At 41.5% G+C, this 12,966-nt stretch overlaps 1 non-coding gene across 1 annotated transcript; it reads left to right on the forward strand.

The window, feature by feature from the left end:
- The first annotated feature begins 8,472 nt into the window (after positions 1–8,472).
- Positions 8,473–8,579, forward strand: LOC136165671 (U6 spliceosomal RNA). Its single transcript, XR_010662675.1, has one exon. It is a non-coding gene; the product is annotated as a U6 spliceosomal RNA (small nuclear RNA).
- Positions 8,580–12,966: the final 4,387 nt, after the last annotated feature.

Raw genomic sequence — 12,966 nt, forward strand, 5'->3', positions numbered from 1 at the left:
CTCTTCCTCGGCAGGGAGAGTTAAGAAGAGTGGACTTCTACAATAGGAGGACAAACATAAGAAAAGAACTGAGGCAAAAGTTTGCATAAAATTTTTCAGAATAGGTTCTAGTCCTCTTCTATTGTCAGGTACTGCAAGAAGACCCTCATGAGGCCTCCATCCCCTCCTTTAGCCATAGGCAGGGGGCAATAGTCTCCAGTGTGTTAACAACAGGGACCTGGAAGGAATGGAAATGCATGGATGGTTTAGTCTTCTTGGCAGGTAAAGGGCTGAATGCAAGAAGACTCAGCAACTCTGGGGGAAGACAGGTTCTGGACCAGCCAAGATGCAGCGGTTCTAGAAGGATGAAGAAAGAAGTGGTTCAGTGGAAAGATAAACTACATCAGCAAGTGTATCCGTTATTGTATGTATTCAACAAGTTTCTTTCAAGAAGTAGGACCAATAAAATGTGTATATACATAGGAGATCTATTATGAGGAATTGGCTCACACAATATGGAAGTTGCAGTGGGGCCAGCATGTTGCAGACACAGGAGAGTTGATAGAGCAGATAAAGTCCAAATCAGTGTGCTGGGGAACTCCCTCCTCCTTGGGGAGGCCAGCCTTTTTGTTCTATTCAAATCTTCAACTTATGGGATGAGGCCCACCCAATTACGAAGGACAATCTGCTTAACGACTTACAAATTACCCATGACATTTTTCACAGAACTAGAACAAATAATTCTAAAATTCATATGGAACCATAAGAGACCCAGAATTGGGTCTGAAGTAAAAGAATAAAGCAGGAGGCATAACCTTTCCAGACTTCAGAAAATACTACAAAGCTCCAATAATCAAAACACCATGGTACTGGCACAAAAACAAACAGATTATGGAACCAAACAGAGAATCCAGAAATAAACCCACACACCTACAGTCAATTAATCTGCAACAAAGGAGGCAAGAATATACAATGGGAAAAATGCAGTCTCTTCAGCAAGTAGTGTTGGACAAGTTGGACAGCTGCATGTAAATCAATGAAGTTGCAACCTAGATGCCCATCAGCAGATGAATGGATAAGGAAGCTGTGGTACATATACACCATGGAATATTACTCAGCCGTTAAAAAGAATTCATTTGAATCAGTTCTAATGAGATGGATGAAACTGGAGCCCATTATACAGAGTGAAGTAAGCCAAAAAGATAAGGAACATGCCCTCTTACCACACACAAAGATAAACTCAAAATGGCTTGAAAACTTAAGCATAAGACATGACACCATAAAATTCCTATAAGAGAACATAGGCAAAGCATTCTCTGACATAAACCATACCTATATTTTCTTAGGTCTCCCAAGGCGATAGAAATAAAAGCAAAAATAAACAAATGAGACCTAGTTGAACTTACAAACTTTTGCACAGCAAAGGAAACATAAACAAAATGAAAACACAACCTACAGAATGGGAGAAAATATTTGTTAACAATGCAACCAACAAGGAATACATTTCCAAAATACATAAACAGCTCATGCAACTCAACATCAAAAAAATAACCCAATCAAAAAATGGTCAGAAGACCTAAATAGACATTTCTCCAAACAAGACAGACAGAAGGCCAAAAGTCACATGAAAAGATGCTCAACATTGCTAATTATTAGAGAAATGCAAATCAAAACCACAGTGAGGTAGTACTTCACACCAATCAGAACAACTGTTATTAAAAAGTCTACAAATAACAAAGGCTGGAGAGGATGTGGAGAAAAGGGAATCCTCCTATATTGCTGGAGGGAGTTTATGTTGGATACTATATCGTAAGCTGGTGCAGCCACTATGGAAAACAGTATAGAGGTTCCTCAGAAAACTAAAACTAGAATTACCCTATGATCCAGCAATCTCACTGCTGGGCATATATCCTGAAAAAATTATAATTCAAAAAGATAGATGCATCCATCCTTATGTCCATAGCAGCACTGTTCACAATAATCAAGACTGGAAACCAGGTAAATGTCCACTGACAGATGAATGGCAGTCCAGTGGTTAGGATTCAACCCTTTCACTGCTGGGGCCCAGGTTCAATCCCTGGTCAGGGACCTAAGATCTTGAAAGCCACATGGTATTGCCAAAACAAAAACAATAAAAACAGATGAATGGATAAAAAAGATGTGGTACATATGTACAGTGGAATACGACTCAGCCATAAAAGCAAACAATATAATGCCATTTGCAGCAGCATGGGTGCAACTAAAGATTATCATACTAAATAAAGTAAATCAGAAAGAAAGACAGACACCATATAATATGACTTATACATGACATCTAAAATATGGCACTAATGAACCTATCTATGAAACAGAAACAGAATCATGGACATAGAGAGCAGACTGGTGGTTGCCAAGAGGGAAAGGTTTGGGGGAGGGATGGAGTAGAAGGTTGTGGTTAGCAAATGTAAGCTCTTGTATATAGAATGGATAAACAACAAGCACAGAGGACTAGATTCAATATTCTATAATAAACCATAATGAAAATAAAAAAGAATATATATATGTATATAATTGAATCACTTTTCTGTACAGCAACAATTAACACAGCATTGTAAATAGACTAGTCTTCAGTTTAAAAAACAGTTCACCAATTGGAAGGTTAATGTCATCTGAAAACATCCTCCAATGAGACATGTAGTTAAGTAACACTGTGTATCAACCACTCCAAAATTAGTGGTTTAAAACAATGAGTCCATGGGTCGACAAGCCAGTTCTGCCACCTGAGCCAGACACAGTAGGCTGGGCTCCGTCATGCACCTGCAGTCAGCTGGTACAGGATGACCTCAGATGCAGTGCTTCATCTCTGCTCCATGCCGTCTCTCATCCTCCAGGAGGCTAGCCTGGGTTTATTCACTTGCTGGACTAGGAAGGGTTCCAAAGGAACAAGCAGATGAACAGGAGCTGTTGAGGCCTGGGCTCAGAACAGATGCGCCATCACTTCCATAGCACTCCACTGGCCAACGTGGGTGAAGAAGACAGACAAGATTCCAAGGGTGGAGAAGTAACTCTGTCTCTTCATGTGCAGAGCTGCAAAGTCACAGCGCAAAGGCTGTGGCTATAGGAAATGGAAAATTGCTACCATTTTTGCTGACCGTCTGCTAAAGTGAAGGGAGCACCCTTTGTGAGTGTCTGAAAGTGTTGCTGCTCTTGTTTAGGGAGAGTTTTCAGGGCCTGGTGCTGTCAGATGTTTAAAGTGCTTCTCTTGGGTGAAGTTAGTAGCTTTGGGGGAAGGAACACACAATAGCAGAAATACACTGGGCTTTAAAATCAGGGTTTGGCTCAATCAGAGCCCTCTCTATTCCATACAGCACCTTCACTTGTGTTAGGACAAAAGGCAACCCTTCTCTCCCACTGGCACTGCCCTCCTAGAGAACCCCCACTGTATGCAGCAGCCCTCACATCTGAACACTGGTATATGCTCCAGTGTATCTCCTTGGAGCTTCAATTTCCATCTCTGCTGATAAGAATTATAACACCGTCCTCACAAAGGCCGTGGTGAGGACTAAGTAAGTTTAGGTATATAGTGTCCAGCATACTGACTACTTGGTGTTCAAAAACTATTAATGCCTTTCTGCCTCTCTGCTATAAGAAGCCACAGTGAAGAGTACTTTAGAACATTCAAGGATGCCTGCGAGTCTTCGGTCAAACCAATCATGAAAGGAGGGGAAAGGAGAGAAACTTATACAAGGGCATTGAGTTCTTGAACTTGACCTGGGTGGGCGCGCAGTTCAAGAGGCCTGTGTGTTGCTCATCCTTTGCACCCCAAACTTGGGTTGCTTGAGTTTTATTAAGGGATTACTGCAATAATTGAAACAGAGGATAACTATCTTGTCTATACACAACCTAAAAGTTATTTTCAGAGGAATAGAAAACATTTCAAACTACTGAGTGAAAGAGTAGGGAGGTGAAAACAGAAGAAAAGCCTCATGCTTCTTATCAGCAGATAGGATGTTCATACATGTAATAATATATGGGGGCTTCTCTGGTGGCTCAGTTGGTAAAGAATCTGCCTGCAATGCAGGAGACCCAAATTCAATCCCTGGCTCGGGAAGATCCCCTGAAGAAGGAAATGGCAACCCACTCCAGTATTCTTGCCTGGAAAACTCCATGGATGGAGGGGCCTGGCGGGCTACAGTCCATAGGGTCACAAGAGTCTATGACTTAGCAACTTAGTGACTAAACCACCACCATTCAAGAATAGATGAGGAACCAAATAGAAGTGTTAACACAAGTCATACATACATAATTCACATAAGAAGTTCTATTTTAGCCTGACCTGGGTGTTCAATTACATGTTCAGTCCATGGGACCTAGAAACAATCATGCAATGTTAATCCTCCCAAGAAAGTGGCTCTTCATTAGTGATTCTAATCTGTCACCTGATGCTCACAGGCCATTATGAAATCCATTTATATTCCTAGATTCAAAAACTAAATTGGAGGCATGAGCCAAAGGGTACATTAAATTAGGGATTATTGCTTGCGGCACTCTATGTGAGCCAGGTGATGCTGGACCATTTTAATTAAGAGTTTGTTTTCAGTAACAACACAAGCAAATGAATAACATTAAGTCAACACTGAGACAGTTGTGGGGGGAGGGGTTATGGGGATAATTGAAATATGCAGTTGTGTTATAGGTCTATTGTGCAGAGTTCTCTTAGTCATTAGAAAAAACTGCTTTGGAGCAACTGAATCAAATCCGTACATGGGGCATGGAAATTGAGCACCAAGAAAAGATGATGGCTAGAGAAAAAAGGGGCTTCCCTGGTTGCTTAGCAGTAAAGAATCCACCTGCAATACAGGAGGATTAAGGTAGAGGTGGGGTTTCAAACCAGGTGTATCTGATTCCAAAGCATACTGTTAAAACAGAAACAACTAACAGACTTAGAGAATGAGCTTATGGTTATGCAGGGGGAGGCCTAGGGGGGAAGGGACAGTTAGGGAGTCTGGGACTGGTATGTACACACTGCTGTATTTAGAACAGATAACCAACAAGGACCTACTATATAGCACATGGAACGCTGCTCAATAATAAGTAACAAACCTAAATGGGAAAAGAATTTGAAAAAAGATACATGTATATGAATAACAGCATCAGTTTGCTGTACATCTGAAACTATCAACTATACTCCAATATAAAATAAAAAGTAAACAAAAAAAATTACAAAGCCTATGTTATTAACTATGAGACTTCACTATCTGCCTGTCTTACTGTCCCTAAGGAGGAAAAAGCTAAAAATAACCAAAAAAAGTTTGGGAACCAAAGCATGAGATTAATTTTGCCAAAATATTGTGAGGTTTAGGGAAGAGATTTGGGAGTATTTTTCTCTGAAGTTTTCTCTTTAGAACAAAAATGTATGTGTGCATCCCTTCATCAATATACCATATATATGTTACTGGAAGCCTTTACACCTTCACCATAAATTATCCTCTCATATTCAGGGAGGGTCTTCCATTGTATTTGATATGCTTTTATCCTCAAAGCTGAGTTAGCCCATGTGCGTTTTCACATTGTTCGCTATGTTTTATTTCATTAAAAACTAAATCCACTGAAATCAGAGCATTATTCAACAATGCAGATTTACTTTTTTTTTTTTTTTTTTGACAGATAAGATGGAAGAAGTGGGTTTCATTCCAGAATTGCACAGTATTTCATTTTTAAAAATCTTTATTGAAAAAAAAAATCCTCATTGAACATAATTTGTCTTCCAAATCTTTCTTCTTTGCTGCGTATCATAGGCTCTGCTCTTTCTAGTCCTAGTTCTCCCCACCCCCTCCAGTTTGCGGATAATCTTTAGGAACCCTAAGTCACATTTTCTTCTTTATGCAAATCAACTTAATTTTATCCTACTTCTTAGCTCCAAACTTAAAAATCTCCATTTTGACTGGGAATGAAGATATTGTTTGTACTGAGCAAACAGAAGACCCTCCTATCACTAGGGTCATTCTCTTTGAAAGAAAACTATAAATGACCAAAAAACAAAAAACAAAACAAACAACTGTTATACTAGGTAACAGCAAATGGTCTTAATTAAAACCAAAACTAGCTACGTCTCCTTCTGCCTCATAAGGGCAAGTGTCATAATTTATACCAGGGAAAGTAAACCTCTCTTCTCTAACTCTTCATTTCAGAGACTAGTGAGGCGGGAAATAAAGAAAGACTGAAACTTCAAGCCTTCCCCAGTTCTGTGCTAAGGAGTCATTCAGCATGGGATTCATTCTCAGACATAGGAGCCTAACCGAGCCATTACCTTTCCATGTAAAGATAAATCCCCAGAATACATAGTGACATCATTCTTCCTTTCTCTTAAAGTCCCCTAAGTTATAATAAACTTAGGGAACAGTTTTTTCCCTGCTATTTTTGACAATTCCTCAGAGGCTGCAGTGATACTTTAGATGCCCTTCCTAATATCAACGGATTTCTGTCAATTTTTAATTTTTCCTGATTTTGACCTTCTTGATAACTGGCCTCACAAGCTGTAGCAAAACTTATGCTCCCTGAGTACCTTTTTGGTCACCTTCTGCACACTTTTTCATTAGCTATCTTAAGTTATAACTTCACAAAATGAGAAAGAAAAAATCCAAGGCAAGATTTCTACTTCTGCTGTTCTGGCTGAGTCCACCATGAAAATATGTGTACAAGTTAACTGCATCTAAAGCAAGACTGCTTGTCAACTAGTCCCTCCTCGTACTTGAGGTTATCATAGAGTCTTCCTATTCAGGGAAGTATCCTATAGGGAAAAAATCTATTTCTCAACAATAAAGAAAGTCCATGACAGCTAAGTAAAGAGTCAAATCTAATTCTTCATTCTTACATAAAAACAATAACTAATGATCAGATTTCCCTCGTGGTTCAGTGGTAAAAAATCTGCCTGCCAATGCAGGACACACACGGGTTCGATCCCTGATCCAGGAAGATCCCACATGCCACTAAGCAACTAAGCCCATGAGCTGCAACTACCGAAGCTCTAGAGCCCTAGAGCCGGTGAGCTGCAACAAGAGAAGCCAACACAATGAGAAGCCTGCGCTCCCCAACTGCAGGGTAGCCCTCGCTCATCACAACGAGAGAAAAAGTCCGCAGAGCAATGAAGACCCAGCACAGTCTAAAATAAACAAATAAATTATTTTTTAACACGACTAATTTGATCAGAGATGTCTAGGAAAACTAGTACCATAAAAGAGAAAAACTAATTCCACAGAAAACAATTCATACAACTGAATAATGATAATAAAATATATTTAGCATGTGAAACATGACCAATAATAACAGCAACACTAACTCAAAACTAACCTGTTTTAAACACTGTACATATGTTGACTTATTCAATCCAAACAAAAATCCTGTTTTTATAGATGAAGAAACTGAGGCTTAGAAAGCCTGAGTAAAACACAAAAGGTCACACAGCTCATAAGCAGCAGACCTCAGCCCAGGTCTATCCAACTCCAAAGCCCGTGTTCTTAGTCCCTAGGCTGTATTGCAGTCACAGCCTTAATCTTTGAGTCTGACACTTCACAGTCCTCACTAACATTTGTCCCAAAGGATCCACCAATCTCCCAACTTTTCATGGAATAAGACCACTCAACGTCCACTGTGACTTGTCTAAGAAAGAGTCTGGGGAAAGGTAAGAACTTGAATTTGGCCTCCACTTACATACATTTTGGGAAATAAAACGACTAAAACCAGCCTATGACTTCAAGAATATCCATGAGCTTTATTTCATAACAGGATGTCAACACTAAAACTTGTGCATCTAGATCTTTCAGAACCAGAAATAACCTGAACCATCTAGAGGTGTGTCTAAAGCATATTCCTCCAGAGGCTAGGGATGTTAGTCATAGATCTTTAAGCTATGTAATTGAAACACTGAAACTTGTTAGAGAGGTCTGTGAAATAATCCAGATAAACTGGTTGTCCACACTGACCAAGGATGGCTTGTTCTTAGTCGCTCAGTTGTGTCCGACTCTTTGCAGCCCCATGGACTGTAGCCCGCCAGACACCTCTGTCCATGGAGATTCTCCAGACAAGAATACTGGAGTGGGCTGCCATTTCCTTCTCCAAAGGTTGGCTTAGTGAGGTTGACTTTTGATTACTCAACTGAAATAATTCAGTAGGATTTTGCATATCTGACTTACAATTATTTTGAAATGTCTACCGCAAAAGTTTGGCAAGGTTTGCTTTACATTAATGAAGTAAAAAACTACTATCCAGGGAACTTCCCTGGTGGTCTGACGGCTGTCTCTGTGCTCCCAGTGCAGGAGGGGGCCTGAGTTTGGCCCCTGGCCAGGGAACCAGATCCCACGTGCTGCAAATAAAGATCCTGCAAACTCCAACGAAAAGATCTTTTAAAGAAATTATACAGAGATTTATCATTCAACCTGATTTGTAATGAAAAGACTGGAACGTGTCACGAGGATGAATTTGTGAGAGATGCGAATAGTGAAGAATCAACTCTCGGTGCTCACTTCGGCAGCACATATACTAAAATTGGATGCATACAGAGTAGATTAGCATGGCCCCTGTGCAAGGATGACATGAAAATTTGTGAAGCATTCCATATTTTTAGGGAACTCAAACTGGAGCCCTGTAACAACCTGGAGGGGTGGGAGGCAGACAGGAGGGAACATGTGTATACCGATGGCTGACTCATGTTGATGTGTGGCAGAAACCAACATGATATTGTAAGGCAATTATCCTTCAATTAAAGATAAATAAATTTTTCAAAAAGAATACATTTATACACAAATGTATCCCAATGCTCCTGCATTGGGAGCACATAAAAGAATACATTTATACATAAAAAGAAAAGAATCAATTCTCAGCAGTGTGTTTGGCCCTCCCTTGGATCTTTCTCCTCCTTAACAGTGTTTGGATGAAACAGACCTGGGGACACCCCTTCCTCCAGCCTCTGATAAAAGAAATTTTCACATATCGAGATACAGGGAAGTCATTCTGGTTTATACATGAGTTAATTTGAATTTTATGCTAAATATAACAGCCTGCTTATGTCCTATCAAACAAACATTGTATGACTACTTTAATTATTAAAGAAAAGGGCCTATTGACCAGAAGTAAATAATGGCCATGTTAAAAAATAAAAAGGTTAAACACCACTCGTCCTTGGACACTGACACTGGTTCTCCTTTGATGATAAGACCCCCTTCCCAGTGGGTACCTACTGCTCTCTTCTGTTTTTGCTTTTTTGTCTTTTTTCTGTTTGTTTTTTTAACTCCACCACATGGCTTGCGGGATCTTAGTTCCCTGACTAGGGACTGAATCTGAGCCCTTGGCATGAAGTCCTAACCACTGAACCACCAGGGAATTCCCTGTTGTTGTTTTTTTTTGAAACACTGAAGAAATGTAACCCTGACTTGTTCAATGTTCTTTGTTTTGACAAGATATAAAACTATGTTGAAAACCCTGCTTCTCCAGAGCAAGTTTCTCAGAGTAATCTTGGAAGCAAAATTCTGAGCTAGTCCTCAACTTGGCTCAAATTAAACTTTTCTAGTCTTGTTATGGATTGTCTATTACTTTCATCGACACCTCGACCACCCTCCAACCTCTTCCCAGTCACAACTTTCAGAACCAACCACTCAACTATCCTCAGCTACCAGGACCAGCCAACACCATTCTTTCCAGTTTCTCTCCTTATTAACCAATTATCCAAGAGCTCCCAGATTCTTGAGAGCTATTCCACAGAGGTGGAGGCCACAGTCCACCACCCGGTCAACCTGCCTCCGCAGTCCTCTAACACCTACCTCTCTCTGGGCTTCCGTTTCCACTGAGATGATGTGGATCTGGAGGGCAGGGGCCACTTTTCCCACGAATCAGCCAAAGGGATACGTGAGGGCACCCAGCGGTCCCTTGAAAATGCAAAACCAGCTGGGCAGCAGCCGTGCTGTCTTCCAGGACGGGTGGAAGCTGCCCCAAGAAGAGTGGGGTAAAATCCAGGACGCTGTGGGAGTTGCCATTCTCATGAAGAAGAACCGGAACCAGGCCTTGTTGGCCCTGCATGCCCCGGGCTCTGCCCTGGGGGAGAGCTGCGTCCTGCGGGAGCAGGTGAAATACACCAAGATGGCGAGCACGTGACTCCCCTCCGCAGGCTGGCTGGTCCCCAGGCTGGGCGGGACGCGTTCCCCTCCAAAGAGTCACCTCTAGACTAGGGGCTTCTGGAGCCCAGCCCGGGGACCTTGGACTCTTTAATCAACAGAAATTGATTAGAGGCCAGACGGGAAACTTGGGCAAGGCTTTGCTGGGATCCGTGTTATAGCGAGAGAGAACGAAAACAAGTAACATGTGCCTTTGCTCACTCCTCGGGAGGGAGGGTGAGCTACTCTCTCAAATGGCCTGAGGATAGGGGTAGATTGGAGGGGCGGGCAGGAGGGGAGGCTCAGGTGGTCTGCCCACCCCCTTGACGGTGCTGTTTGCAGGGACCATGCATGGTACTCTGCTTTTGCTCCCTGAACCTCCGAAGTGGCCGTGGGTTTTGGCCTTTTTGTATCTTCTTGTTCATAATTTGCCCCCAACTGTGCATGGGTACAGTTATTTTTAATGCCTTATAGTTACTTTGCATTCTGTTGCTGGAAGAGACATTTGTTCAGGTGCAAGCACTCCAGTAAAGAGCCCGAGGTTCCAGCTTGTCTCTTAGTAGCCTTTGAGGAGCTTCTCAGGTGTCAGCACTTCTGCATGAAGTCTCTTTGCAACTTTTTGGTTTTTTAGTGGCTAGGTCATCTCTGACTCTTTTGCAACCCCTGTGGACTGCAGCTGCCAGGCTTTTCTGTCCTTGGGATTTCCCAGGCAAGAATACTGGCCTGGGTTGCCACTTCCTTCTCCAGAGGATCTTCCCGACCAGGGATCAAACCTGTGTCTCTTGCATCTTCTGAATTGGCAGGTGGATTCTTTACCACTGCAGCCACTACTCAGCTTTTTAACCACCCTGGAGCCCTCTCCCAAGCCTTGGAGCAGAGGAAAATAAAGTTTTTTGCAGGAAAAAAAAAAATAGAGAATTTCATAGAATCTCAAATATTACCTAAGAATAATTGCTCTAGATAGAAAATTAAATTTTAGCTTAATCTTTTCAGCTGAAATTCAACTCTTTAAGACTTCAAAAGTAAGAAAAAAGAATAAAAAATTTCCCATAGGAAAACAGAATTTACTTTGTTGTGTCTTTTCTAACTTACAGGCCTACTGTGAAACTATTTAGGAACCTGGAATGTAAAATTGCATGTTGTTTAGTTATCTAAAATGCAGACATTTTTCTCTTCAAATCTTAGATTTAGTACTCAATTGCATTGAAATTAGGATTAGGGCCAATTATGAAAGGATAACATGTATTCTGCCATAAAAATAGACATTTACTGAAAGTTCAACATGGAAAATCTGTGGAAATACAGCTTTAATTTCTCAATGAAAATAATATCTTGTATTTGCCTTTATTATATTTCAGTAAAACATAATAAAACATTAATTTGCTTGTATATCACTTATAAAACATGTTTGCATGAATTATCTCATTTGAACTTGACAACAACATTCTGAGATGAATAGGCCAGTTATGAGGGGACAGAAAGTAAAAATGAAAGTCACTTAGTCCTGTCAGACACTTTGTGACCCTGTGGACTGGCCTGCCAAGCTTCTCTGTCCATGGAATTCTCCAGGCAAGAATACTGGAGTGGCTAGCTGTTCCCTTCTCCAGGGAATCTTCCCAACCCAGGAATCAAACCCAGGTCTCCTGCACTGCAGGTGGATTCTTTACCATTTGAGCACCAGGGAAGCCCATGAGGGGACAACTTGTTATCAAACCAAGTGGGTCCCTCGCCCTCACACAGTAAAGCCGGTCTACTGACATCGGGTTTTGGGGAAGAAAAGTGCAGCATTTATTGCAGGGTGCCAAACAAGGAGTTCAGGACAGCTAGTGTTCAAAAAGGCCAAAACTCCCGATGGATTTCAGGAAAGCATTTGACAACTACAAATTGATACTTGCATATATCTCTGCAGAACTAAATCATGGACTGCTGCAGCTGCTGACCTTCAGTTGTGGTTGTTTAGTCAGTAAGTTGTGTCCAACTCTCATGAGACCCCATGGACTGCAGCCTGCCAGCCTCCTCTGTCCATGGGGTTATAGTCCATGGGGCTTCCCAGGCAAGAATACTAGCATGGTTGCCATTTCCTCCTCCAGGAGATCTTCCTGACCCAGAAATTGAACCCGTGTGTCCTGTATTGACAGGTGGATTCTCTACCACTGAGTCACCAGGGAAGCCAAACTTCAATGTCCCCTGAAAGAAATTCGGGGTGATCAGGAAAAAGGCCCTCTATGCTCTGGGAAAAACTGGCGGAATAGGCCTTCAGATAGATATTTTCAGAAGACTTTACGAGTCCAATTCCTGTATTTGCTCATATCTAGAAGATCATAAAAATCCTTCATGGCGGGACTTCCCTGGCAGTCCAGTGATTAAAACTGTGTTTCCAGTGCAACGGGCATGGGTTCAATCCCTAATCGGGGAACTAAGATCCCACATGCAGCCTGGTGCAACCAAAAGAAGAGAAAAAAAAAAAAAAAAACCTTCATGATGAGGTCTGCTCCTCATGACCTAGCAGTAACTTTCAAGAGAATAGCAGCAGCCAGCTGCAAAAAATATGTGCTTGATTGAATATACTCTGCTTTCACCAAAATCACATATATACTGACCCTCTCCCCACCTCTTTGAAACAGTCTCTCAGAGCTATCTGAAATGCTGTTTCCTGGGCTGTAGTCCTTATTCTACCCCAAATAAAACTTAACTCACAACTCTCATGGTGTGCTTTTTTTTTTTTTTTCCCCAGTCAACACATTTTAAAGGCGAGGTGAGGGAGGGGACTTGAGGGTTTGAGATCAGCTTGTGCATGATTCTCTGACTGGCTGATGGTGAGGTTACAGGGCGGTGTCACAGGTTTTACCATTATCCATCCTCA

This window comes from Muntiacus reevesi, chromosome 3 (assembly GCF_963930625.1).
Source record: "Muntiacus reevesi chromosome 3, mMunRee1.1, whole genome shotgun sequence".
Taxonomy (NCBI): Eukaryota; Metazoa; Chordata; class Mammalia; order Artiodactyla; family Cervidae; genus Muntiacus; species Muntiacus reevesi.